The sequence below is a fragment of the Callorhinus ursinus genome, unplaced genomic scaffold (genome assembly GCF_003265705.2).
Source record: "Callorhinus ursinus isolate GAN/ISIS: 27379988/994484 unplaced genomic scaffold, GSC_fseal_2.0 scaffold11, whole genome shotgun sequence".
Lineage (NCBI taxonomy): Eukaryota > Metazoa > Chordata > Mammalia > Carnivora > Otariidae > Callorhinus > Callorhinus ursinus.
In genome coordinates, this window is record NW_027397073.1 from 53,814,506 (window position 1) to 53,839,098 (window position 24,593).

At 40.4% G+C, this 24,593-nt stretch overlaps 1 protein-coding gene across 5 annotated transcripts in view; it reads right to left on the minus strand.

Annotated features, from left to right (window-relative positions):
• DLGAP1 (DLG associated protein 1) overlaps nt 1-21,452 on the minus strand; it is a 942,912-nt gene extending 921,460 nt beyond the window's left edge. For all 5 annotated transcript variants that reach the window (XM_073898465.1, XM_073898467.1, XM_025886688.2 and 2 more), the window contains exon 1: nt 20,931-21,452. The gene's annotated coding sequence lies outside the window, so the exon portion shown is untranslated. The remainder of the gene's footprint in view (nt 1-20,930) is intronic.
• Between the last annotated feature and the right edge of the window lie 3,141 nt (nt 21,453-24,593).

Sequence of the window (24,593 nt, forward strand, 5' to 3'; positions counted from 1 at the left end):
CTCTCCAACAAGAATGTTTATGCCCTGTCTGAATTCTTGCCCCACAGAATCTGCAAGTGTAATAAATAGCTGTTTTACATCACTAAGTTTTGTAGTGACTGGTTAAGCAACAAAAGATAACTGATACACTAATTTTCTCTACCTTTTCATTTCTCTTGCTTTGTTTTTTGAGATATACCCTGTTTTCTGAACTTTTCCCCTAAACCTTTTTTCTTCTGGAATCTGCCCAAATTATAGAAAGAGTCCACACATCACTCTCTTTCCTCCTCTCATGCAGCTAGTCCTCCATCACCCAGTTCACCCACCTTGAGTCCCCCATACTTATCATTTATTCCCACAGTATCCTGTTATGTTCCCAACTCCCAACCTCTCGGAGCAGGGGAGCAGGGGGAGGGGGCGCGGAGAATGCTTCCTTCTGCTGGTCCTGTAAGAAGCTAGTTCTTCTCAACCAGATCATGGGGAAACTAGTTTGGTGGCAAAATTTTGCAACATGTTATAATACATACACATGAGCTACTGCTGGAACCTGAGAAAGTTGGTAAGTAAATCTTCCAAGGTGAGCTGCCAAAGCCTGAACAATGGTGTCCTGAACAATGGTGAGAGGTCTGCCACGCAGGAAAGGAAGGATACCCAAGGGGAGGAAACCATAGAGGCAAGACTTAAAGAGAAACATGATAAAACATGATGTCATTTAGGAAATGACAAAGACGGCCTGAGGCATAAAACCACATGACGTGTTAAGAGTTAAGGCCAGAAAATAACACTTACCAGGTCATAACAGAGCTTAAATGCCACCCTAAGTTGCAACTTTTTATCTTACAGGTCACGGAGGGCTAGACATCAAAAGATTTAATTTGGAAACTTAGCTAAATAAAAACGTTTTAAAATGATTTATCTAGTATTACTTCAGAGGGCAGTTTGGAGGAGCGTGGGCGGGAACACAGAATGGGCAATAAGGAGGTTCTTAGATTAGTAGAGGAAAAAGATGATGAGGGTGACCAGGTAGCCTGAGGTTCCTCGGTTGTGGGAGGGAAGTTTATTTGAGAGAAAGGTAGGTAGTTGGTAGAATTTGATGAGTGACTGTGAGGAAGTGAAAGTGGATGCAACCTCACTTTTGACTTACTTGAAGGCTACCTCAGAAACTGCCGCAGATTTCTGGCTTGTGCCATTTGACGTATAATGTACATGAAACGTAAAATATAGTCACATAAAAATACTGGCATAACATTCTAAGTAATGGAGAGGTAGTACAGTACAAAGCAAAGAGAGAGAATAGGGCTCAGGACAGGTAACTCCTACCATCCCAGAAAACATGGTACAAGGTAGAAGAGAGTGGAAATTGAAGTAGAGAACTTAAAAGGGTCACAAAAGAGCCACCACTATTCAATCACTTGTTGATTCCCAAACCACTGGAGGGAGGGCACTGATGTGAAATTCCCGTGATTTAGCTGCATCCATAATTTAACTCTGGAAAGGGTTTTGGTCTATTTGAATACAATTACTCCAGGTGTTCTACAAACTCGTTAAGTCTTTAAACACAGTAATAAAATCCCTCTACAAAAATGTATTTCTGAAGAGATGGAAACTGCCTAATTTCTGAATTCTTTTTTTTTTTTAACTCCCGTCTCTCAATACATGAAAAGATTAAACTGCATAGCACCCAAAGCTGGGGTAGCAACAGGTCACAGATTCAGGAGGGGAGGCCAGGGAAGTTGAGGACAGGCTGTGAGTTCATGAAGAGCTGCGGGGGCTGCTCAGTGGCTCAAAGTCAAGTTGATGTACATAAGGGTATCATAATTGCGGTGTTTAGAAATGAGTAGACCAAACTAAAGATGGCCAGTACAATCTGCAAAGAAGCTCAAAACGTGAAAGTTTATTTTGGTAGCAAAGAGAAGGTCAAGAGCTCAGAGAAGTATTTCTGGAAGTAAGCAGGGAAGTTGTCTGAGAGCAGACCAACAGGGCCAAGTTCAAGAGACTGTTAAGGAGCTCTTGTTTCCAGCAGTGATCTTTTATGTCTTTTCCTCTTATCAAAAGAGCCAGTTCCCAAGCATAATTGTCTGAGACCTGTAGCCTGGAGACATACAAATAGCAGTACCTGGCTGGAGGCAGGATCCTAATGGCCAATGGTTGTGTTTCCGATTCATGAAGTCTGAATTGGGCCCAAGCATTTGCATTTCTGACAACTTGCAGATGATGTGATGCTGCTGGTCCGGAGAATTGTGAGAACCACTGCTGTTGGTCATCCATTTTTATCCCTAGATGTGCCCCAGACTCACGTGACAAGCTTCGTAAATGCTCATACCTGAACCTAGAGATGGAGATTGAGGCGGTCTAGGAAAGAACCTTAGATCAGTCTTTTTTTTTCTTCAAGGCTCTCTACATGATTCCAGTATGGTCGAGGATTACTGATACATGTACATGTAGAGTTAAATGATGACAAATTAGTTCTTAATTTGGATTCAGCAAGGCAACTTTCTGAAGGGGAGCTAGCTTCTTTCTTCAGGCCCATAGGTTTAAATTCACGAGATCTAATAATGGTTATGTTTACCTAAAGCACTCTATTAACAGTTCTGTTCATTCGAAGTCCAATTTATGCCAATAAAGTATTTAGAAAATATCATCAATAATTTAGAAACCATTATAAAAGGTTCAATTTGTCTTTAGGAAACAAAGGAATAATCTCTAACAATGGAAGGAAGACTTTGGTTTTCTCCATCTATGTCTCCAAGATAAAGAAGAAAAACAATTTTTCCAAAACAACAATAAAGCAGCCAAGAGGAAAATCCGATAAAGTTCCCGAGAAATGACAGTGCTCTAGGAACAGACGGGCTGCTTCGTTTCTGAAATTTTATGAAGAATATCGACTGACTGAAACACTGACAAAGACTTTTTAATGAAACTTTAGAGATAGGGAAAATAATCAAGTCTCTTCTAACATGCAAGCTAGGGGAGATGCTTGAAGCTAGGGATAACATTTGCAACCTCTTTTGCATTTCTCAGAATTGCTAAATAATTGATCAATTAACAAGATATAAAATAATATACTATGCTGGTATGATCTTAGTTTTGTTTACCAATTTCTCTTCCTTGCACAGTAAATATGGTTTTAAAACAATTATATACTGAAATGGCATTTCTACTTGCTTCTTACAACCTTTGAATTGCCCACTGCATAGAGTTGGAAGATATTTTGAGGTAGAGAAACAGGAATTACCAGAGAAAGGGTATTTATTTCCTTTTACTAGGGCTAATTTTTGTCAGCAAAATAATGGGCCGTCCCCTTCAGAAAAACAACTCAAGAACTTACGTAGTTTCATTTGGAAGATTTACATACCATCTTCCCTGGGTTCTGCCAGTATCTCTTGTGTGCTTTATTACAACATATTGCTGAATTTTGCATATATGCTAATCCCTCCATGACCTGGTACCTTTCTACCCCAGTACCAAACATAGTACATGGCAAAGAAATCACCAATAAAGGTTTTTGAAATACTAGACTGATGCTAGCACCTAATATGTCCCATATTACTTTAATTCCTTATTTAAAATTATTCTGGCCATTATGTTTCAGCCCATGATCCTTAAAAGTATTCAACTTTTATTTATTCACTCTTATTAGTATATACACAATTGTAATGACTTGAAACCTGACTCCATCTGATGGATTAAAAAATGGTTCCAGAAATTATGAAGAATAATGTAAATCTTTCTGTAGGATGTTTATAGTGTATGACATAGAAAACTTCTACAAATCCTTCTTAGATATCTTATTCCCAAGATTTTCAACCCCCACAACTGTTTAAAATATCTCATGCTCCCTCCCAGTGCTCACTTACTCCCAACACCACCCCTCATTTACCCCCAACATCACCCTATTACTTATCCCTCAAACACCACCCCATTACTTAACCCCAATGCTACCTCAATACTTACCCCAACACCATCCCCCTCACTTACTCCCCATCACCTCATTACTTATCCCCAATACCACCCCATTGCCCTCATTCTCCCATTTTCCCTTCATCACATTTATCAGTCTCCCTGTTCAAAAATATATCCCATAGTTCCCCAAAGAAATTAGTTCATCTTCAGCTTCCTTTGTTACACTTACTACCTACCTAGTTTACATAAAACATACTCAATCTCCCTCCATGGGTTTCCTAGTGTTTCAAAATTAACTGCTGGGTCCCTAGACTATTGATCGTTATAATCACATGATTTGTAAAGTCATTCAACTTTAGTGTGTATTTCATATTTCACGAAACTTTCACGGAGTACCAGTCTCATCTGAAATTATAGTGTATAGAATATTAGTATTTTAAAAGAACCTCAAAATCACACAATTATCTCTGTCACACAAGGGTAGACAGACTTTGAGAGCACTGCTGCTGGCAAGGTGATGGTAGGAAGAGAAGGAGGAGCTTCCTGTGAACTGCCTTAAAAGGCTCAGTAAAGAACTACTGCACTTTCTTCCCATCACTTCCTTTCCATCACTGATCCCCAGCTCTGAGAAACCCTCCTCCCCTGGTACTCACTTGCTGAATTAGTGATTTTGCTCAGTCCTGCCCCAGCATTCTGTAACACCCCATCATCCTACTAGCCTCAGTGGACTGAATCCTACTCTGACCTTCTTTCTCAATAGCCTGTCTGAAATAGGGATAATTCTATTTCTGACAATGAGTTCCAAACACTTATAAGGAGTTGACATATTTGTAGGACTCAGACTTAAAACCAAAACTTTAAACTCCATGTAGTCAACTAAAAATGACTGAAACTTTGTGTTCAAACATGCCTTGGTATTATAAGCAAGAAATTTAAATTACTGAGAACTTTATTACTTCGTATTCATTCTCTGGAAAAACTTTTATTAAGAACAAATATTTGACAAATATTTGTTGAGAAACTCTATGCCAGGATGCTGAGAAAAAGAAAAATGGGGACAGGTTGAAGCATTTTTGAAATGGTAGTCATAAGTGGCATTAATGAGGAAAAAAAAAGCAGTCCTGTGAAAAGGAGTTGAGAGTAGGAATGGAGCAAAATTCCAGGCAGATGGAACAAAATACCTTAGAAAATATTTGTTACTCTTATACCTTTATCTGAACATATGTAACTGTGTGATGTGAACTTCTCAATTTCAATTACAGAATTTCCAATAAAATGTTTTGACTCATGTATACTCCATACTTGTGTATACAAATTAATTTTAAGAACATGTCTAATATAAATTGAATTTGAATTTCAATGTAGGACACTTGTAGATTGAAAAATAGCCAAGCCTTTGGCCATTTATTTTCTGCCTTCAACAAATTAATGCACTACTGTTAGTACATTACTTTTACTAGTACCTGTCTAGAACTTCTACTAAGTTTATGTCCTATGTCAATTAGACATTCAAATTCATTTGGGATGTAAATTGTAAATTCTGAACAAAAACATTAGAAATATCTATATAGAAACATGGGAAGAAAGATTTAAGGTATTTCATTTATAAAATGCATTTGTTGTCTGTGACAGTATCATGACAGCAAGGACTTCATAAAAGGCATTCAGTTTTATCTGTACTTATCTTCATTTCAGCTTCTATTAACCGACCTGAGCTAAACACCCTGTATCAACACTTATTTATCTGAGGGAGAGATACTTATACAGTCAACTTGCCTTTTTCTTCAAAAATTAAAGTTAAAAAAAAACTATAGGAGCATTCTACTGCTTTATAGGTCAGTTGAATCACCTTATTCTGGAGTTAAGGTATAATAATGCTGATTTACCAAGGTGTATTTAAACAGTTGGAAGTTTTTTAATTCCATCATGCTGGATTGCAAAGAATCCTAAGAAGCAAGAAGCAATAAGCTCTTTCTTTCAGCGATATCTTAGGAGGATAATCTAACATCTTTGTTTCCCCTTGCCACCAAAGTCCTAATCTGAACCTTGCAAGAGATGTGTCAGGTTTGTTAATTGTGTTCTCTAAATTATGTTCTTTATGGAAGACCTCATCTGTGTTTGTGCTTCTTTGTCTTTGAGGAATGTTCTCATTTATTCTTTCAAATAGATTACTCAACAGGAAGCAGACAGCTCAAGTTTCTCTTTCGGCCAACAGGCCCTTTCCTGGAAAGAAGGGACTGATTTTCCTCAGAGCAAGCAGATGGTCACACCCCTAGAAGGTCCCACTGAGATTCACCTCTGTCACACAAAATTTCTCTGACAAGTAGGAAGAAGCAGGTAGAAAGCAGATGTCAAGCCAAACACAACCTATTTATGCACTCGGTTCTTGATGCCATCAAAATGCCTGCATCTTGAAAGAACTCACTGAAGCAGGTACTAGCAAAAATCAAGGTAAAACTAAAACAACAACAACAACAACAAAAGGATCCATGAAACTTCTTTATTACAACAGACATTAGAGGGCAAAGTAGTTCTGCCTTCAAACTAGAGGGTTGTGATTTCAACAGAAGTAATTCTATTTCTATCGTGTTCTCCACATATGAGATATATGGAAACAGGAGGAAGAAATTAAAAAAAAAAAGCAAAGTGTCACTTCAAGAAATTTCCAAATAACCACCTCTTGGGACAGTGAGGCCTTGAAGTCAAACAATTTAAAACAAGAGGAGGGTATAACTTACAGGCACCTGGAGACACATTTTTGAGACTTAAATGAGTTTCACAAGATTAGGCTTATTTGATTTCCATTTCACTCTACATTTCTTGGATGCCCACCAAGTGCCAGGCACTGGGTTAGGCACCAGGGGAGTACAGAACCTAGTGCTAACAAAAAAACAAAACAAAACAAAGAACTTAGTGCTAACAGACCTCAGTTCAATTATCAGCTCTACCCATGGTAGTTCTGTGGTCTAAGAAGATATTCTATAAAGCATACCACTTTCCAAATAATGCTGGCATAATGTGCTTAGTGCATTAGGGCATAGCAAGCATTCAGTAAGATATATAATCACTATTATCATTACAGGAAGAGAAGTTTGTAAGAAACATGCTTTACGTTATAATTCATAGTCTAGTGGGAGATTAAAAAACCCAACTAGCTATAATGCAATATGGGAGATACTATGTCTGCGGAGTATACACACAGCTGTTAAAACAGAAAGGATAAAAGAATGACACAATAGTGAAGGTAACCACACATCTCTCTTAGAGAGTTGTCAAATCCTAAAGCTAGAACATTTCAAGTGAAGGTCTGAATTAAAAAACAAACAAAAACCTCATTTCCTTCTATACCAGAAATCTATCGAAGAACAGTACTTCAATGATCTCTTTCAACCGATCCAATCTTTTTTACAGCTGTCAATCCTTCTAACATTGTAAATGAAGTATTTATTATGTTTATTGTTTATTGTCTGTTTCCTCCCACTTGATTTTAAGTTCCTCCATGGCATGCCTCTTTTGTTTTTGTTGTGCAGGACAGAATTCAAAACACCTAGAATAGGGCCTAACATATACCAATTATACAAAAAATTGTTGTTGACTAAATGAGTGAATGAATGAATTGGTTAATTCCCATCATCCAGTAGTGGCTATCTTCAGGATCTGAAATGCATACAGAAAAAAATCTGGGAAAAATGACCTAAGTACTAAGAAATACAGTTCTACTTATCACTCCTAACCTGCCGACATCTAACTTTTAAATAACATACATGTCTTGATCTATTCTTCCTTTATTCAAATTTAAGTAAAGAGAAATAGTTTATATAAATGTAGACAATTAACAATTATTAGTGTGAATGAGTAAGAGCTTTTGGTTTCCTTATCCCCTCACTGGATTCTGGTCCTGGCTCAATGGAAACCATGCCACTGTGAATATTGCCTGAGCATCATCCAGCATCTGACCACTGGCAGAAGCAGGGAGTTCCTAACTCTGTGGCAGAAGGAGTACTGTGTGTGACCAGTCAAAATTTAGAATTCCTTATGGCGCCTGGCTGGCTCAGTCTGCAGAGCATGCGACCCTTGATCTTGGGGTTGTAAGTTCGAGCCCCGTGTTGGGTGTAGAGTTTAGTTAAAAATAAAAATCTTACCATAGCACATACCCTCCCCAGTGAAAAATAAATAAATAAATAAATAAAAATCTTTAAAAAATTTAGAATTACTCTTTTTTAATAGATACAGAGTCCTGAATTTTAGATAGATGTGGTATTCATTAGAGTAATACTGTTTGTAGAAAATGGGTCAAAAATACTCTAGAAATTTATCTTTAGAAGCCAGCCACCATCAGATAGCAATTTCTATGGGATAATCCTGTTTGATGTCCAAAAATATTCATCTTTTAAGCACATCTTTGGAACACACCATATCTGTAAATTAGTACTGCCAACACTTAAATTACATTAATGTGACTTTATCATCTCTCTGTGGAACATATCATGCCATTTCATGTGTGCCAACATTTCTACCCAAAAGGAATTCCTGAAGAATAAAGACTTGAGAAAAAGTATTTTGTATGATGTTCTGTGGGGTCTTAAACCTAAATCACAAAGATAAGAAATATTGTGTTACTTAATGGATTAATTATCCACAAACATGTCCTTTAATGAAAAAACAATGGAGTTTTCCCACCTAATCAATGAGTAAAATTCTCATCCTGATTTGTACTGGTTTTCATCTGCTGAGTCCTTTCTAGGAGAAAGCAGAAGTTACACCCCACGGAGCAGGGAAGGCGGATGCAATTAGAAGACATGTGTGCTCCACCTGCCAATGTACAACTACCTCAGGGCTCCCCAGCACCTTTAGGACATGCTCTTCTGTAACGATCCAGTGTAACTTCCTCTTTCTGGATAGCCTTTGGATTTTTTCCCCTGTCCTGGTAATATGCCTTAGTAAATAATGTATTCTCACCACAATATCAGACGAGGCTGGGCTGTAGGGGCTGAGGCTTCTTTCCCTATAGATGCAGCACATGGAGCATGCAGGCAAGACTGAAAGTTGTATCCTGCAAGACCACAAAGACCAGTGTGTGCTCAATAAATACTAGCTATTACTGAACTTGTTCAGCAAATTGCTGTCACCGGTGTCAGATAATAAAGGAACATAAAATAAGATGTGGGAATTTTCTATAGGAGAAATATTTCATGAGTAGACAAGTATTTTTTAAATTCTTGATGCTACTTTGATGTGAAAAAAATGGTTGGCAGATTAGTTCTTACAGATAAAATATATTGGGTTTTTTTTTTAAGATTTTATTTATTTATTTGAGAGAAAGAGAGATCCCCAGAGAGAGCATGAGCAGGGGATGGGGGTTGAGGGGAGGGAGAACCAGTCTCCCCGTGGAGCAGGGAGCCCGATGTGGGGCTCAAACCCAGGACCCCGGGATCATGACCTGAGCCAAAGGCAGATGCTTAACTGACTGAGCCACCCAGGTGCCCCCAGATAAAATATATTGTTAATAACAGCATTTATTGGGTGACCCCCATTGAATTACTTTACATAGGTTGGCTCATTTAATCCTTTCAAAAACTCTGATATGTAAATATAGTTATCCTCATTTCTCAGATGAAAAAACCGGGCTCAGAAAAATTAAGTAACTTGCTCAAAGCCATCTAGCTAGTTAGATACTCAGGATAGTAGAATCCAGAGTGGGGTTGGGGGAATATCCCTATCTGGAACACAGAAACAGCTGTTAGCATCATGAATCTACCGATCACCTCCCAGCAGTTAACCCCCTAGTCAACACCACAAATTTTGTCATTTTCTAAAACTCGGTTTTAATGTTTTCCAAGTTGCTGATGGAACATGTCCAATATTGTCTCAAAAGTCAACATAAACAAAATAGAGCTCAATTTACTCACTAAGAATTAGCTCCCTATCCCAAATTCTTATATGTTCCAGCAATGTCAGTAATCCCAATGTCCTCACATCCCAAATCCCCACTCAGCCGATGTTATCTCCAGTAACTAATTACTAATCATCAAGAAAGCAACTGTGACCCATTGAAAACCCACTCTTCTGGCTCTTGTGCTTAGGCCTTGGAGAGAGACAGAAGTACCTAAGCCAATGAATCCCTTAAAGGAGCTTAAAATCTAGGAGTATTCACATAAAAGGTTTAAAATGTAAATCATAGAGTAAATGATCCAGAAAAATGTAACTGGAATTCAGAAGAGAGTTTACCCTGGCCTAGAGTACTTCCTATGAGAGGTGAGATTTGACCAGCCTTCCAGGGTAGAGAGGGCTCTGAAGCAATCATTTTAAAAGAAATCCCTGTTTGTGGTAAAACATTCAGACTATCTAGGACATGAAAAGGACTTATACAACTCAAAACCAAGAAAACCAAATAATCTGATTTAAAAATGGGCAGAAGACATGAACAGGCATTTCTCTACAGAAGACATGCAGGTAGCCAACAGACACATGAAAATATGCTCATCACTGATCATCAGGGAAATGCAAATCAAACCCACAGTGAGATGTCACCTCACACGTGTTAGAATGGCTAAAATCAAGACGACAGCACTTGACAAGAATGTGGAGAAAAAGGAGCCCCCATGCTGCTGGGGGGGAATGCAAACTGGGGCAGCCACTGTGGAAGACAGTACAGAAGGTCCTTGAAAACTTAAACATAGAATTACCTTATGATCCGGCACTTACACTACCAGGTATTTACCCAAAGAATACAAACACACTAATTTAAAAGATATATGCAGCCCTATGTTTATTGCAGTACTATTTACAATAGCCAATAAATGGAAGCAAGCCAAGTATCCATCCATAGATGAATGGATAAAGATGTGGTTTATATACACAGTGAAATATTACTCAAGCCATAAAAAAGGAGGAGAACTTGTAATTTTCAACAACATGGATGGATTTAGAGGGGATAATGCTGAGTGAAAGAAATCAGTCAGAGAAAGACAAATACCATACTGTTTCATGCTTACATGGAAGTTAAGAAACAAAACAAAGAAAAAAAGAGACAAAAAAAAAATATCAGACTCTAAAATACAGAAGACAAACTGGCAGTTGCCAAAGGGGAGGTAGGTGGAGGGATGGGTGAAACAGGTGATGAGAATTCAGAGTACACTTAACATGAGGAGTACTAAGTAATGTATAGAATTGTGGAATCACTATATTGTGCACCTGAAACTAATATAACACTGTATGTTAATTATACTGGAATTCAAAATAAAACACTCTTTTCACCCAAAGACATCATAAAAATGAAAAGACAAGCCACCAGTTGGGAGAAGATCATTGAAATGCATATTACAGAAAAAACTCCGGTATTCAGAATATATAAATAACTCTTACAAATCAATAACTTTTTTTAAAGCTGTGGGAGAGTGGACAACATGTATGAATAAGCATTCCAAAGAGACCTGAATGTCAATCAAAAGAGGAAAAAATGATCAACATTACTAGCAGTCAGTCAGGGAACAACACATTTAAACTATAAAAAGCTATCATTTCGCATTCATAAGACTGGCAAAAAATAAAATGTATCACCAAGTATTGGCAAAGATACGGAAAAAAAGAAAAGGGCTCCTCTAGATTGCTGGTGAGAGTATAAAGAGGTAGAATGCTTTTTTGGTAATTTGGCATTATCCTCTAGATGTGAAGGTACAAATCCCCCCTCCTCTAATTCCACTCCTAAGGAGATATGCTAAGGAGAGGTTCCTTTGTTAGCACAGGAAATATGCATATGAATGTTCATAGCAGCCTTGTTGACTGTCTACCAACAGATGACTGATACATTAATCATGATATATTATGCAGTGGAATACCATATTGCACTATAAATGACTAATGAGCTACATGTATCAATAAAATACTAATCAATTAAAGTAAGGTGAAAAAGACTACAGAGCTTGTTATTATTTAAATAGTTTAAAAAGAGCAAAATGAGACTATATTGCTTAAGTACACATAAATACATAGCAAAGCACAAGGAAATGCGTGGGAATATAAACACAGAATTCAGTACAGGAATACCTCATTTTATTGCACTCCACTTTATTGCATTTTTTTTTACAAACTGAATGTCTGTGGCAACCTTGCATTGAGCAAGTCTATCGGCACCATTTTTCCAACAGCATCTGCTCACTTCATGTCTCTCTATCACATTTTGGTAATTCTTGACATACTTCAAACTTTTCATTTCATTATTATTATTATTATTATATTTGTTATGGTGACCTGCAATCTGTGATCTCTGCTGTTACTTTGTAATTGTTTTGGGGTGCAATGAACCATTCACATATAAGACCGTGAACTTAATCTATAAATGTCTATAAATGTTGTGTGCGTTCTGACTGCTCGGCTGACCAGCCATTCCCTGTCTCTCCCCCTCTCCACCAGCCTCCCTGTTCCCTGACACACAAAAATGTTGAAATTAGGAAAGTTAATAACCTTACAATGACCTCTAAGCTTTCCAGTGAAAGGAGGAGTCCATCAATGTGGCAAACCTCATCAACTACCTTCTTTTAAAGAAATTGTTGGGCGCCTGGGTGGCTCAGTCGGTTAAGTGACTGCCTTCAGCTCAGGTCATGATCCTGGAGTCCTGGGATCGAGTCCCACATCGGGGTCCCTGCTCAGCAGGGAGTCTGCTTCTCCATCTGACCCTCTTCCCTCTCGTGCTAGCTCTCGTTCTCTCTCTCTCAAACAAATAAATAAAATCTTAAAAAAAAAAAAAAAGAAATTGTCACAGGGCGCCTGGGTGGCTCAGTCAGTTAAGCATCTGCAGTCAGCTCAGGTCAGGATCCCAGGGTTCTGGAACTGAGTCCTGCATTGGGCTCCTTGCTCAGTGGGGAGTCCGCTTTTCCCTCTACCCCTCCCCCACTGCTCATGATCTCTCATGCACGCTCTCTATCAAAAAAATAAATAAAATATTTTTAAAAAGTATAAAATGAAAATAAATGTTTAAGGAAAAATAAAAAAAGAAATTGCCACAGCCGCCCAACCTTCAGCAAACACTGCCTTGATTACTCAGCAGCCACAAGGAGGCAAGACCCATCCCCCAGCAAAAAGATTACATACGCAAACAATGAATCATGGAACCCTACATCAAAAACTAATGATGTACTGTATGGTGACTAACATGACATAATTAAAAAAAAGGAACGAAATTAATATATTTTGAACAAAATTTAAAAAAAAGATTACAACTTGATGTAAGCTCAGAGGATGGCTAGCATTTTGTAGCAATAAAGTATTTTGTCACTAAGGTATGAATACATACATGTATTTTAGAAATAATTCTATTGCACACTTAATAGATTACAGTACAGTGTAAACGTAACTTAAATGCACTGGGAAACCAAAACATTCATTTTGCTCACTTTATTGTGATATTCGTTTTATTACAGTCCTCTGGAGCCTAACGTGGAATACCTCTGAGGTCTGCCTCTAGAGAGGGTACCATGAGGGGAGACATGCTTGGAGAAAGAGTACTCTGGGAGTATTAACAGTATGTATAATGACTTATTTCATAATCTGGGGAGTGGACACATAGGTTTTATTTTAATATTTAATTTTTTGATATTACTGTAGTTCACAATACCTTTTAATTAATGATAAAGAGTTAAAAAAACAGTCTGTGACACAGTTATACGTAAAAGAGAAAGGAAGGAGTCAAACATTAGTTGAAATTTTTTCCAAAATATTTCATGTCTCCTTTTCCCCCATTTTTACTTCCTGAGACCTGGTTCTCATCATTTATGCCACAATTAATGAACAGCCTCCTAATGCTTCTCTCTGTTCCAATCTGGCGGTCGACAGATTTACTTCCATCAGCCTAAGAGGCCCCTTCTCTGTATCACTGTCTATTCAAAATCCTTCAATGTCCCTATCAACTCTAAACATTCTCCGTCCTTCTCAATCAAATTCATCTCCAGCTCTAATGAAAATGCACTGGAGGAACCAGAGCAGATGAGGATCTCCTTGAATCAGGAATATGCCAAGTCGCTTTGCGTTTCCGTGTCTTTGTAAATGTTCCGCCTTATCTCTTCTTCCATTTAACTCTTACCCATCCAGGGAAGCCCAGTTTAAGACCTTAGTCTTTAGGGAACATTCCACAATGATCCCATTTTTTGTTGAGCTCTGCCACTCCATAAAAGCCCAGGATAAATATGACTGGTCCCAGATACTTGAGCCCTTACTTTTATTCTGTAACATGTTCTTACTAATTAGTTTCTACATTTTAATCTTATCCTTTGGATTAGATTTTAAGCCACCCAAGGATCTGAACAATGTTTGCACTTCTGTATTCTCCAGGCTGATGAGTACATGGGAGATAGCATAATTTTGTTTGTCTGTTGGCCCGTCCTTGGGGGCTACATCCATGCCAATATCTACATCAATCATCTACATCCCCTAGGATTCTTATCATCAAAGCAAGATATTTTAAATTTCCAATAAAAGAAAAGCAAATCTAGATAAATTATTACACATCATAGTTTATAATAACATGAGCCATGTCCATGTTGGGGCTTACTTATCCTCATTGAAGGCTGAATAGTGGATCTGGCAACTAAAGCTGGGTGCCAAGTGGTAGGTTAAGCCCACCTCATTGCACAATCCGAGTATCTCAGAAGCACAGAGTGGGATAGCATATACTACATGCCTGGCCAGAAACTAGTATTAAAAAAAAAAAATCACGGAATTACTTGGAAGGCTGTGATTCCATATAATTTTAAAAAATAGCAGATTCCAACATCACCTATTAGTGAGAGGCACGCCACGTAGGTTCTAAGTACTTGCACAGAAATCAGCCTCAAGCAACAAAGTCAGTTGTATCCACATCTCTCCATCCCACTAGATTTATCTCTCATCCTTGTGATCTGATTCAATCTTTCACCGTCCAGTGAACATCTGTGTCTCTTCCACATGCGACTCCTATCCTAGTCGTTATCTCTGAGCTTATGGTCTCATAGAGGTAGGCACATAAACAGAAATGAAATAAGAAACAAATATGTATCAGATGCCATGGAGACGTAGGAAGGAGTCCTCAATCCTTTGGCCTGGAGAGTAAGAAATGAGCCAGTGCTAAGCCTGGGGAGGGGGCACTCCATTCACAATAAACATGCAGGTGGAGTGATTAAGCTATTCATACGGCTATTTTGAGTAAGAAAGAGGAGGAAGAGGAAGGGACAGGAGGCTTTTTTTGTTTTTGTTTTTATTCTGTTTTTTAATCCTTACCTTATTTCAGAACTTTCCTCTTGTTTTCCAGGGGACTGCAGTTTCCCTAGTTGGGAAATGTAGCAAAACCTACCCCCTCACACGTTGGCCATGCTGGGATCAGCCTTGTGTTTACCAAGTATTATTAGAGTAGAGAATGCAGAATTTAAGACTGCAAGGAGCAGGGGGTAGTGGGGGGCTTTTAAAAGCCACATAATACTACCCTCAGTTATGGTCCTTACACAGTTTGAATACAGATTTCCATTCACTCATTTGTTTATTAACCCACTCGCTTAACCAACGTTTACTGACCACTTACTAAATGCCTGGGACTGTGCTAGGCATTGCTGATTTCTGGTGAACAGGCTGTATTTAGTTCTTGACCTCATGGAATGCACAGTGCAGTGAGGAAGACAGTTGATAGGATAATCACAAAAGTCAAAAAAGGATCGTTATTTACTGTGAAAGGACCGTGAAAAAAGTATAAAGCACTAAAACTGCATTCAACTGGAGAGCCTCACTGATTAAATTACTTTTCAGCTGAGTTCTAGGAAAGAGGAAATAATGTAAGAAACAGTGTTCCAGGGAAAGTGGGGGAAAGACATCTTACCCTGCTTCACAGAAGCTATAGAATCAGGTGAGTCTCTAAATCACCTAGGCAAGGGTTCACACAATAAACTTCCAAATGTGTTTACTGCTTCAAGGTCCTGTCCCCCCCCTCCCCCCCCCCCCCCCCCACTCACCCTGAGGCTCTAACGGAAAAAAGCCTCCCTGTTGGAAACAATGAAAAGGTTACTTAGCCTTCTGGGTTAGTGTCTGGAAAAGGAGCTTCCAAGGGAGCGACTACTGTACCTTGCTTTTTTACTAGAGTAGTAGGATGAATCATATCATGGAATAGTTGTTTGCAAAGTCTGAGACAAGATCAAAATGCCATTTGCCTCTGAAACGGCAGCATGTGTTTTGTAAAAAAATCTCAGTGATATCTAGCAGGGAAATTTCTAGTCCAGAAATAGACTTCACTCTGAGTTTCCACTGAAACTGAAACCAAGACAGGGTCTCCAGACAAAGGGTATGATCTTGAAGTCAGAGTAAGGGTTAATGCCAGTCCTCCCATCATATACTAATAAATGTTCTCTAGTAGTAGAATTAAAAGGGGAGTCACTCTAGCAGATGTTTTCAAATTATCCAAAACCGTGTCACAGAGTAAAGCAGCAGGGCTGGAAACACGCCCAGAGAGAGAGAGAGAGAGAGAGAGAGAGAGAGAGAGAGAGAGAGACCTCCCCACAGGCCGCCTGAGGGAGCCATTTCAATGTGTCTGAGCCCTCCCGGTGCAGAAGGGGACACAAGAGCTGGGGAAATAACCAGCCCTACCACAAACTCTCCTCTCCTAACTGCTTAACCAGGGCTTCACCAAGCCCCTACTCTGCTGAATACTAAGAAAATCTGGCAGGATTGAACAGTTAATACACTGCCAAACTACACTCTTCATGGCTTGCTTTTGTGTTGCTGCTTATAAATCTCACAAAATGTTGAGAGAAAAATCTAGAAATTGTCCATGACAACAGGTGAGCAAATGATGATAAGTAAATATAAAAATGAACTGTTGGGTTTTGGACAAATTCCAGGAGGAAAGTGGGTTTGCATCTTCACAGCAGATGCAGAGCATTGATATCTCATTCACAACAATCCCAAGTGGGGCAATCATATCCCAATTTTACTGGTTCTCAACTACCCAGGAAAAGGTCCAGGAATCTGGGCCAAAGATCTATAGCTGTATGTCCAGTGGGTTTCTGTGTATGAGTTGGTCTTCTGAAGTGGAATTCACTTACCTTGCAATCCTGAACTCCTACAGGAAGGAGGAAACAAAACAATACACACCAACCTTTAAGTCGATAAAGGAAGAGAATAACTCTAGTTTCTCACCTGTACACCAGTTTGTCTGGTCCCTGCCATTTCTTAGAATGAAGAATGTAAAATTGAGGGGTCAACGCATCTCATATGCAATACCAACTTTTGGAGGTGGGGTGTGTGTGTGTGTGTGTGTGTAGCAAATATGCATAAATACTTTAATGCTTTATGTATTAAAGGTATATTTATTATTTTTTTGCATAAACCAAGTATGTGTTAAAGGAAAACCAGCTGGTACCTAGTATCTCATACAATGAGTTATTAGTGGATGTTTAATAAATTAAAGCAAATGCCTGAAGACTAGTTCTAAATCCTGCTCTGTGGTAGAAGGAACAGCATCTCTAGCAATTCCTGATAGACCACACATCTAGAGAACGTCACCTTCATTGGGCAGTAACAGGAATCAGACTATAAATTCCTCATGATTTAAAAAAGGTTGGGGGCGGGTAGAGAAAGTCATCTGGGAGCCAGTGAAAAGATCCCTCTTTTTGAAAATGGAGAATTATAAGCCCTCAGGATCTTCTGAGCATAAAAGACAGCACAAGACACGGGGTGCTTTTGAAGCTCCAAGTGTCTCAGCAGCACAAAAATTTGGGGAATGCTAGAAAAGGGCCTTCTTGTGATTGTATTTCTTTAAAATAAAAATGTATTAAGAGAACAACATCCCACAAAGGTAAGGCAAAGATTGTAAATGTGAAAGGTGAGGGGTTGGGCAAAGTGTTGAGATTTTTGAAAAGTCCTTGCAGCCTTTCTGCTTTAATGGTGCTTCTCCTCTAGCAGGAAGACATAATTACCAACGAAAAAGAGAAAAGAAACAAAAGAACTTACAACTACATTGTTTCCTTAAATTAAGCAAAGAGAGGCAAGTGTAGTTTCTATAGAGATGCAATCTTCATAGAAACCCTCCAGTTCAATGCTTCCTGAGAGGAACAGAAAACTTCTGCAAGGAGGACAGTGGATCTGATAAAGGGCGGAGCAATTTCTGGGAATGATGAAGAAGACACCAGAAGATGAACTGGACTCTATCATATAAACTTCACTATAAAAACACACATTTAGATAGCATTTTACTATTCTTTCTCCATTTAAAATATTATATGAAATCAAAATCAGAATGCTGATTTTTTTTGTTTCTAGAAGTTGCTATACAAAAAAACATGGTACTTGCCACAGTTAAGTTGTAGCTGAAACTATTACTATGCTACATATCTCTAAATGAGGAGTTAGTAAAAATTCAGTTCCCTTCCCCCCAGTTTTAATTTTAGATTTTAAAAAATAATGAATCTAGATGGCTATATGGAACAAAGGTGCACATATCTAATAGAGTTAAATCAAAGTGTATGCAATTTATATTTCCAAGTTTGATTCAATAGGATACTTAAGCTTAGAAGGATTTAGAAAGTAGAACATCACTTAGTTTTAAGCTAGTTCTCTATAGGGGCTAGGTAATATTTTAAGAAGGTCTTGCTTTCAATAATTACTGATATGTTTCATCAAGGTTTTAGTCCCGGCAGAAAAAAAATTATGTTGAAGGAGAAATTAAAGATACTAACCGATGAAAATTCCCCACAGGGAAAACTCATGTGCATATTATCTCTCAAAAGCGCAACTGTTCATGTGTTATTTGAGGAGTTTTGTCAGAAAATTCCTTCACAACGTTTTCAGGAATCTCTCAATCAGTTCAGTTTGCCAATATTAATATTGCCTATAATATTTGAGATACGATATTTTATTTGGCAAACTAATCTTAGAATAGGAATCTTGATAGAAACATACAGAGAAATAGAGATAGGTCTAGCTTTTTTAATATCCTATATTTGCAAATGTGCTCAAGGCTTTTCTCATTCAAGTAACATTTTCTCTTAAGTGAGTCTGTTGTCTTTTCTGTTTTTTATTTTTCAAAAGTAGTTATGGAATTTTAGATCTGAAACTTGGAATATTTCAAAGCAGTGACTTTCCCCTGCTGCAACTTTAACCTGAAGTGACAAATCCAAAGGAAATCAAAAACATAGCTACTGACATCAGATTTCTATGAACTTTTCCATTTCCTATTTATGCCAGATATAGATTTTCTGAACTGAGTAATTTTGATGACCTCAATGGACGTTTAAATTTCACATATTTTGCATAGATACATATTCAATGTGTTTTTGTGGCTTTGAATTTCCTTTGTAAAAACTGAAGCAAAGAAAACTTTACCCTTTTGACATTATAGAAATTGGGATACTTATAACATTTCTTGCCTCCATGTCATTTCTGTCCAAGTTGGAAGAACGAGTTATTGCTATATATGCAAAATTACATTGGCCAATAGAAAGTTGCTTCCTGAAACTGAAATTCCGTTATAAATAACAGTCAAAAGGCAGTTAGCTTCTTCCTGGCAAAAATAATTTGCAAGATGTTTCTGAGTTCGGTCCTAAAATCGCTTTCCTAGTTCTAAACATTCTTCATCCCAGTGTCTGACTACAACTCTGATTGATCCATCACCACTTTACAAAGCCATTGATGAAGACTAGAAAAGATAAAGATCTGTTTTTTAATTGTTACTTTTATTATATGTCTTTCATCCTTGTAATTCCATAACTTTACAGGTTATGCCAAGGGAGACAGGAAGCATCAATCTCTCACGAACTCAAGCCAGGCTCACTGTGTCAGGAGGGTAAATGTTGTCTTGCCTAAGTCCATAAAAGAAAACATCTACCCACCCGCGTCCCTGTCCCGGCCCTCTGGCCACTTCAAACCCCCTCCCCTCCGCACGACCACCGGTTTTCAAACAGAAAATTCCGCAGCCCTACTGCCCTGGAGGAAGGCGACCCCGGGAGCCGCGGGCGGGAACGGCGCTCGGGCACAGGCACTCAGTGTCTCCGGCGCGGGTCGCCCCTTCCCACGGCCTCCCGGGGGCCACCGGGTGAAGCAGGGACAGCTCGCCTTCCTCGAAGAGAGCAGCAGCCGGAGTGCTGAATGCAGGGTCTTCATCTCCACGCGGCCCTCCGAAGGTCCCTCCCGCAGCTGCAGCCGCCCCTCAATGAAAGTGCAATTTGTTATCTCTCCCAGCCCCGAGGAGAAGTCCCTGTTTGGTCTCGGCTCCAGCCCCGCTCATTCAATTCACTGAATACCGCGTCTCAAGGTTGGCCTCGCGATTCGCCGGGAATTGGCCCCCGCCGCGGGCGAGGGGCGACTCGACAGTGACCTCCCCCTTGAATCCCATCCTCTGTGTGTCTCTCTTTCTGTATCTCGGTCTCCCCCTGCGTGCTTCTGTCTCTCTTTGTGTCTCTGTTTCTCTGGCTTTCTCTCATACGCGCGCGCGCGCGCACACACACTTACGCGCGCACACACACACACACACACACACACACACACACACACACGGGAGGAGGCTCTCTCCACAACCAAAGCCAAAATGTCACCTAAAAAGCAAGTGCAACAACTTGCTTTGCAAACAATCCAGGAGCCTGTCGAGAACTCCCCTGCAGTTGGGCAGCCTCCTCCAACACCGCAAGGTGTACCAGGGGTTGGGGGCGGGGGCAGATGTGAATTTGGCCGGTAGAGATGACGAGAACTAGTGTTCTTCTCCCCTCCCCCTTCCAGGACCCTGTCGCAATTAGAAATCTGTCCCCTCCCTGGGCCCCAATGGGGAGCTGCCAGGACCGCAAGCCCGGATAGGGGCGCGCTGGCGCCCGTGTTCCTGGGGTCCCCAGGGGGTCCGGGAGTGCGCCGCAGGCGGCGGATGGCGAAGGAGAAGCGGCCAGGGGAGCCCAGCCCATCGTCCCTCCGCTGGCGAGAGGAGCGGGGACCGAGCGGCGGGCAAGAGACACCCAGCGCGCCGGGATCACGGTGGTGGCGGCGGCCCGGGCTCCGATTGCCGCCGCCGAGCGCGCACGCCCCAGCCCCGCAGCGCAGCCCGGCGTTACCTTGCCGCTGCCCGCAGTCCGGCCCTGGATCCCTGCGTCCGTCCGTCGGTCCCACGAGCCTCGGGGGCAGGACGAAAAGAGGTGTCCCCGCGGCCAGGACAGGGTCTCAGCGAGGTGATGGGAAGGACTCGAGATAGGAGCCGAGGCGGCTGCGACCGCTCCCGCAGATGATGCTGCCGACTCTCCGCGGCTGGAGGTGTCGGAGAGGCCGTGTCCTCGGGATTGCGGCGCCCGGAGCGCAGCGCTCGCCTCTGGCACGGAGGCTAAGTGCCGGGACGCGGCGAGCTGGGGCGGCGAGGCTGGGCTGGTCACCCGCCCCTGGGTGCATGTTAATACGGTGGGGAGGAGGAGTCCCGCGCTTCCTCCGCCCAACCACCGGAGCCGGCGGGCGGGCGGCGGCCGCGGCCCGGAGCCAGCCTCTCCCACCCGCCCCAGCTACTACGGCGCGGCCACTAGCCCTGGCCCTAGCCCAGGCACGTGCGTCGAGGCCGCGGGGAGGCGCCCGGCGTCTCCCGGAGCTTGCTCTTGGCCTGCGGGTTCTGCCCGTTCAGGCTTCCGGTGGCAAGTACACTCACACGCACTCAACCCGGACGGAGGGGAAAGCCCCGCATCCCTGGGATGGAATCGGAAAGGAGGCCACCCATTAGTGGGCGTGCCCTATCCGTTCCCTGGCGCAGCGTCTCGAGAGAATTGAACCTTCAGGCTTTTATCTTTCCAGCCGTTGTCCCTAACCTTGTCTTTTTAAGAGGGAGTCAGAACTCATTTAACAGTTTTTATCACAGGAGATCAAGTTGGCGGACAGAGGGTTTGCTGTCCGCTACTCTCCATCCTCGGGGTCCCTACTAGAATTTTTGAAGTAATCGCCAGGGAGGAGAGGGGGGTAGTGGAAAGAGGCTAGACTCACGAGAACTGACGTGCAAAGCCCGTGCCATTACTTTCAAACATGTATTCTTCGGAACCTCGGTTTCCCCATCTAATACAAAGATGGCTCTTGGGTGGCTGTGTGTATTAGATTACACAAGATTAATACCATTGGTTTCTCTTGGCACTGGCCTAACGGTAATCACAAAAACCAATCCCTTTTTCTCCCATCCGGCCTCTGACCTCAGTAAACTCCCCACTAACCCCCCCCCCCCCCCGCAAGCCAGGTCGGTTCACAGAGGCTGAGGACGGCACCTCTAACATGCTCTGCAAATAGGAAGAATCCACGTGGGTTCAAAGTAAGAATAGAGATAGTGTGAATAGGTGAACTGAGATGTGGATCAAAGAGAAAAAAGTCAATCAATTAAGTACTAATGTTCTGGATAATAGTTAAAATAATCGTAATCACCGCCTTCCTGTTTTCCTCTACTAAAAAAAAAAAAAAGGTGTCTTCATGGAGAATTTCTTTTGTTCTACAGCTCCCAGAGAGAACATTATGCCAAAGAGTATATAATCTTCTTTATGTAATTTTACCGATAAAGTTATAGCATAAGATTTAGCATCTGCTTTGTGTGATATCTAATTATAAATATTAATAGAATATCCTTTTTAAAGAAACACTTCTAAAAATGCAGAGAAGTGAAAAACGGTTTCCATAAAAAATATGACTCAGATAAATATTCGCTTTTCCGCAATTTCAACTGAGTGATTTTCCATTAAAGAAAAAAAAGTTTTTAACCACGAAACATCCAAAGAAATGGAGGTAAATCCTCAGCATGTATGTAGTATCATGATCACCAATGCTTTAACAAAGCTCTAAAAGATATTCCCCAGGCAATTCAAGAATGGTTATGCAGAGGTGCTTAATGCTTCAACTACGATTCCATAAAAAGGCAAAGTAAAAAAAATAGCCTTCCTAATCTGGAAAAAGCAACTACGTTGCATTTCCAGATCTGTAAATATGTTTAATCCATAGAATTTTAATGAGGTCACCTAAATAAGAATGCCCTAACTCAAATCAGGTGACATTACTGAATAAAATTATTTGAAGTGGAAAATCAATTTTCTTACAAAATTCTTATGGTAGATTGAACCTAGCAATGATAATATCTATGTAACACTACAATTATTAGGGTTTTCTAACTGTAAGTGACAGAACCAAATTTGGCTAACTTAGGAGAAAGTAATTCATTGGAAAGATACTGAAAGCTTCCAGAATGGAGGGGAGGGCTGGAAAGCAGTCTGAGAACCGGGCAGGATTTAAGGCAATACAGGAGATCTAGGAGGCCTGAAAGACAGAAGCAGTCTGGTTTGGTGCTACATGGTCAACATAAGTAAATGTCAACTGTTTCTTCTGACCTCATGTTACTGGATCAAGATTCAAGTCACAGGGTAGAGCATTTGACCTGCGAAACTTCAGTCAGGCAGTAACCCCCTGGCTGTACTAGGAGAGGGAGAGAAAACATTTGAGTCTTTGACTTCCAGAATGGAAGGCAGGTACCTGGATTTATCACCCTTCCATAAGGACACATGACGGGCAAGTGTAAAACAAGTTCAGGGAGCTATTAAGGAGAATTTGAGCCTGAGGTAAAAAAAAAAAAAAAGGAAAAGAAAAAGAAAAGGAAGGAAGGAAGAAAGAAAGAGAAAGAAAAAAGAAAAAGAAAGAAAGAAAGAAAGAAAGAAAGAAAGAAAGAAAGAAAGAAAGAAAAAAGAAGAAAGAAAAGAAAAAAGAAAGAAAGAAAGAAAGAAAAGAAAGAAAGAAAAGAAAAAAGAAAGAAAGAAGAACGAAAGAAGGAAAAGAAAGAAAAAAGAAAGAAAGAAAGAAAAGAAATGTTATATTGGCTGGCTATAAAATTCACATAATTCTTAGAATTACTTAGATATTGTGCAAGTGATACCGTGCAACTAAAACTGATAGCACTTGTTTTGTAGTTACTCTGCATATGCTTCTTTGGAATCAAGGAATGCTATTTAAATTTAGTATGACCAGTTACCTTATTTATATTTATAGTGCCTAGAAGTAGTATGGCAATCCAGGACTAGCGACTGTGTTCATTTCTAGTCACAGACAATGTGATAGCTAAATAGTAGCCCTGGAGAGATGTCCACATCCTAATCTCGAACCAGTAAATGTTATCTTACATGACAATTTGCAGATGTGATTAAGTGAGGATCTTGAGATGGGAAGGTCATCCTGTATTACCCTGATGGGCCAGATGTAATCACAAGGACCCTTGTGAGGGGGAAACAAGAAAGTCAAAGGCGAAAGAAAAAGATGGGATGATGGGAGCAGAGGTGGTGGACTGCTGCACTTGGAAGATGGAGGAAGCCGCCATGAGCAATGGAATATATAGTCTCTAGAAGCTAGAAAAGGTAAAGAAATGATTCTCCCCTAGAGCCTCCGGAAAGGATGTCAGTCTGCTAGGATCTTGATTTTAGCCCAGTTAAATTGATTTCAGACTTCTGATCTCCAGAACTGTAAAATAATAAATGCATGTTGCTTTAAGCCACCAAGTTTCTAGTGATCAGTAAGAGCTGCCACCACAGGGAACAAAGACCGACAACACCCTCTCGGAAGCATATTGGCGGTAGCAGGCACATGTGAGAGCCCTAACTGTACATGAAACACAGAAAGGTAGAGCTACTTTTGGAGTAGATAACTTAAAGGAGGCTAAGTCAGTGATATGTTGGTAAGAACAGAACATTAGAAACCATGGACAGACAGGGTTACCATTCAGAAGT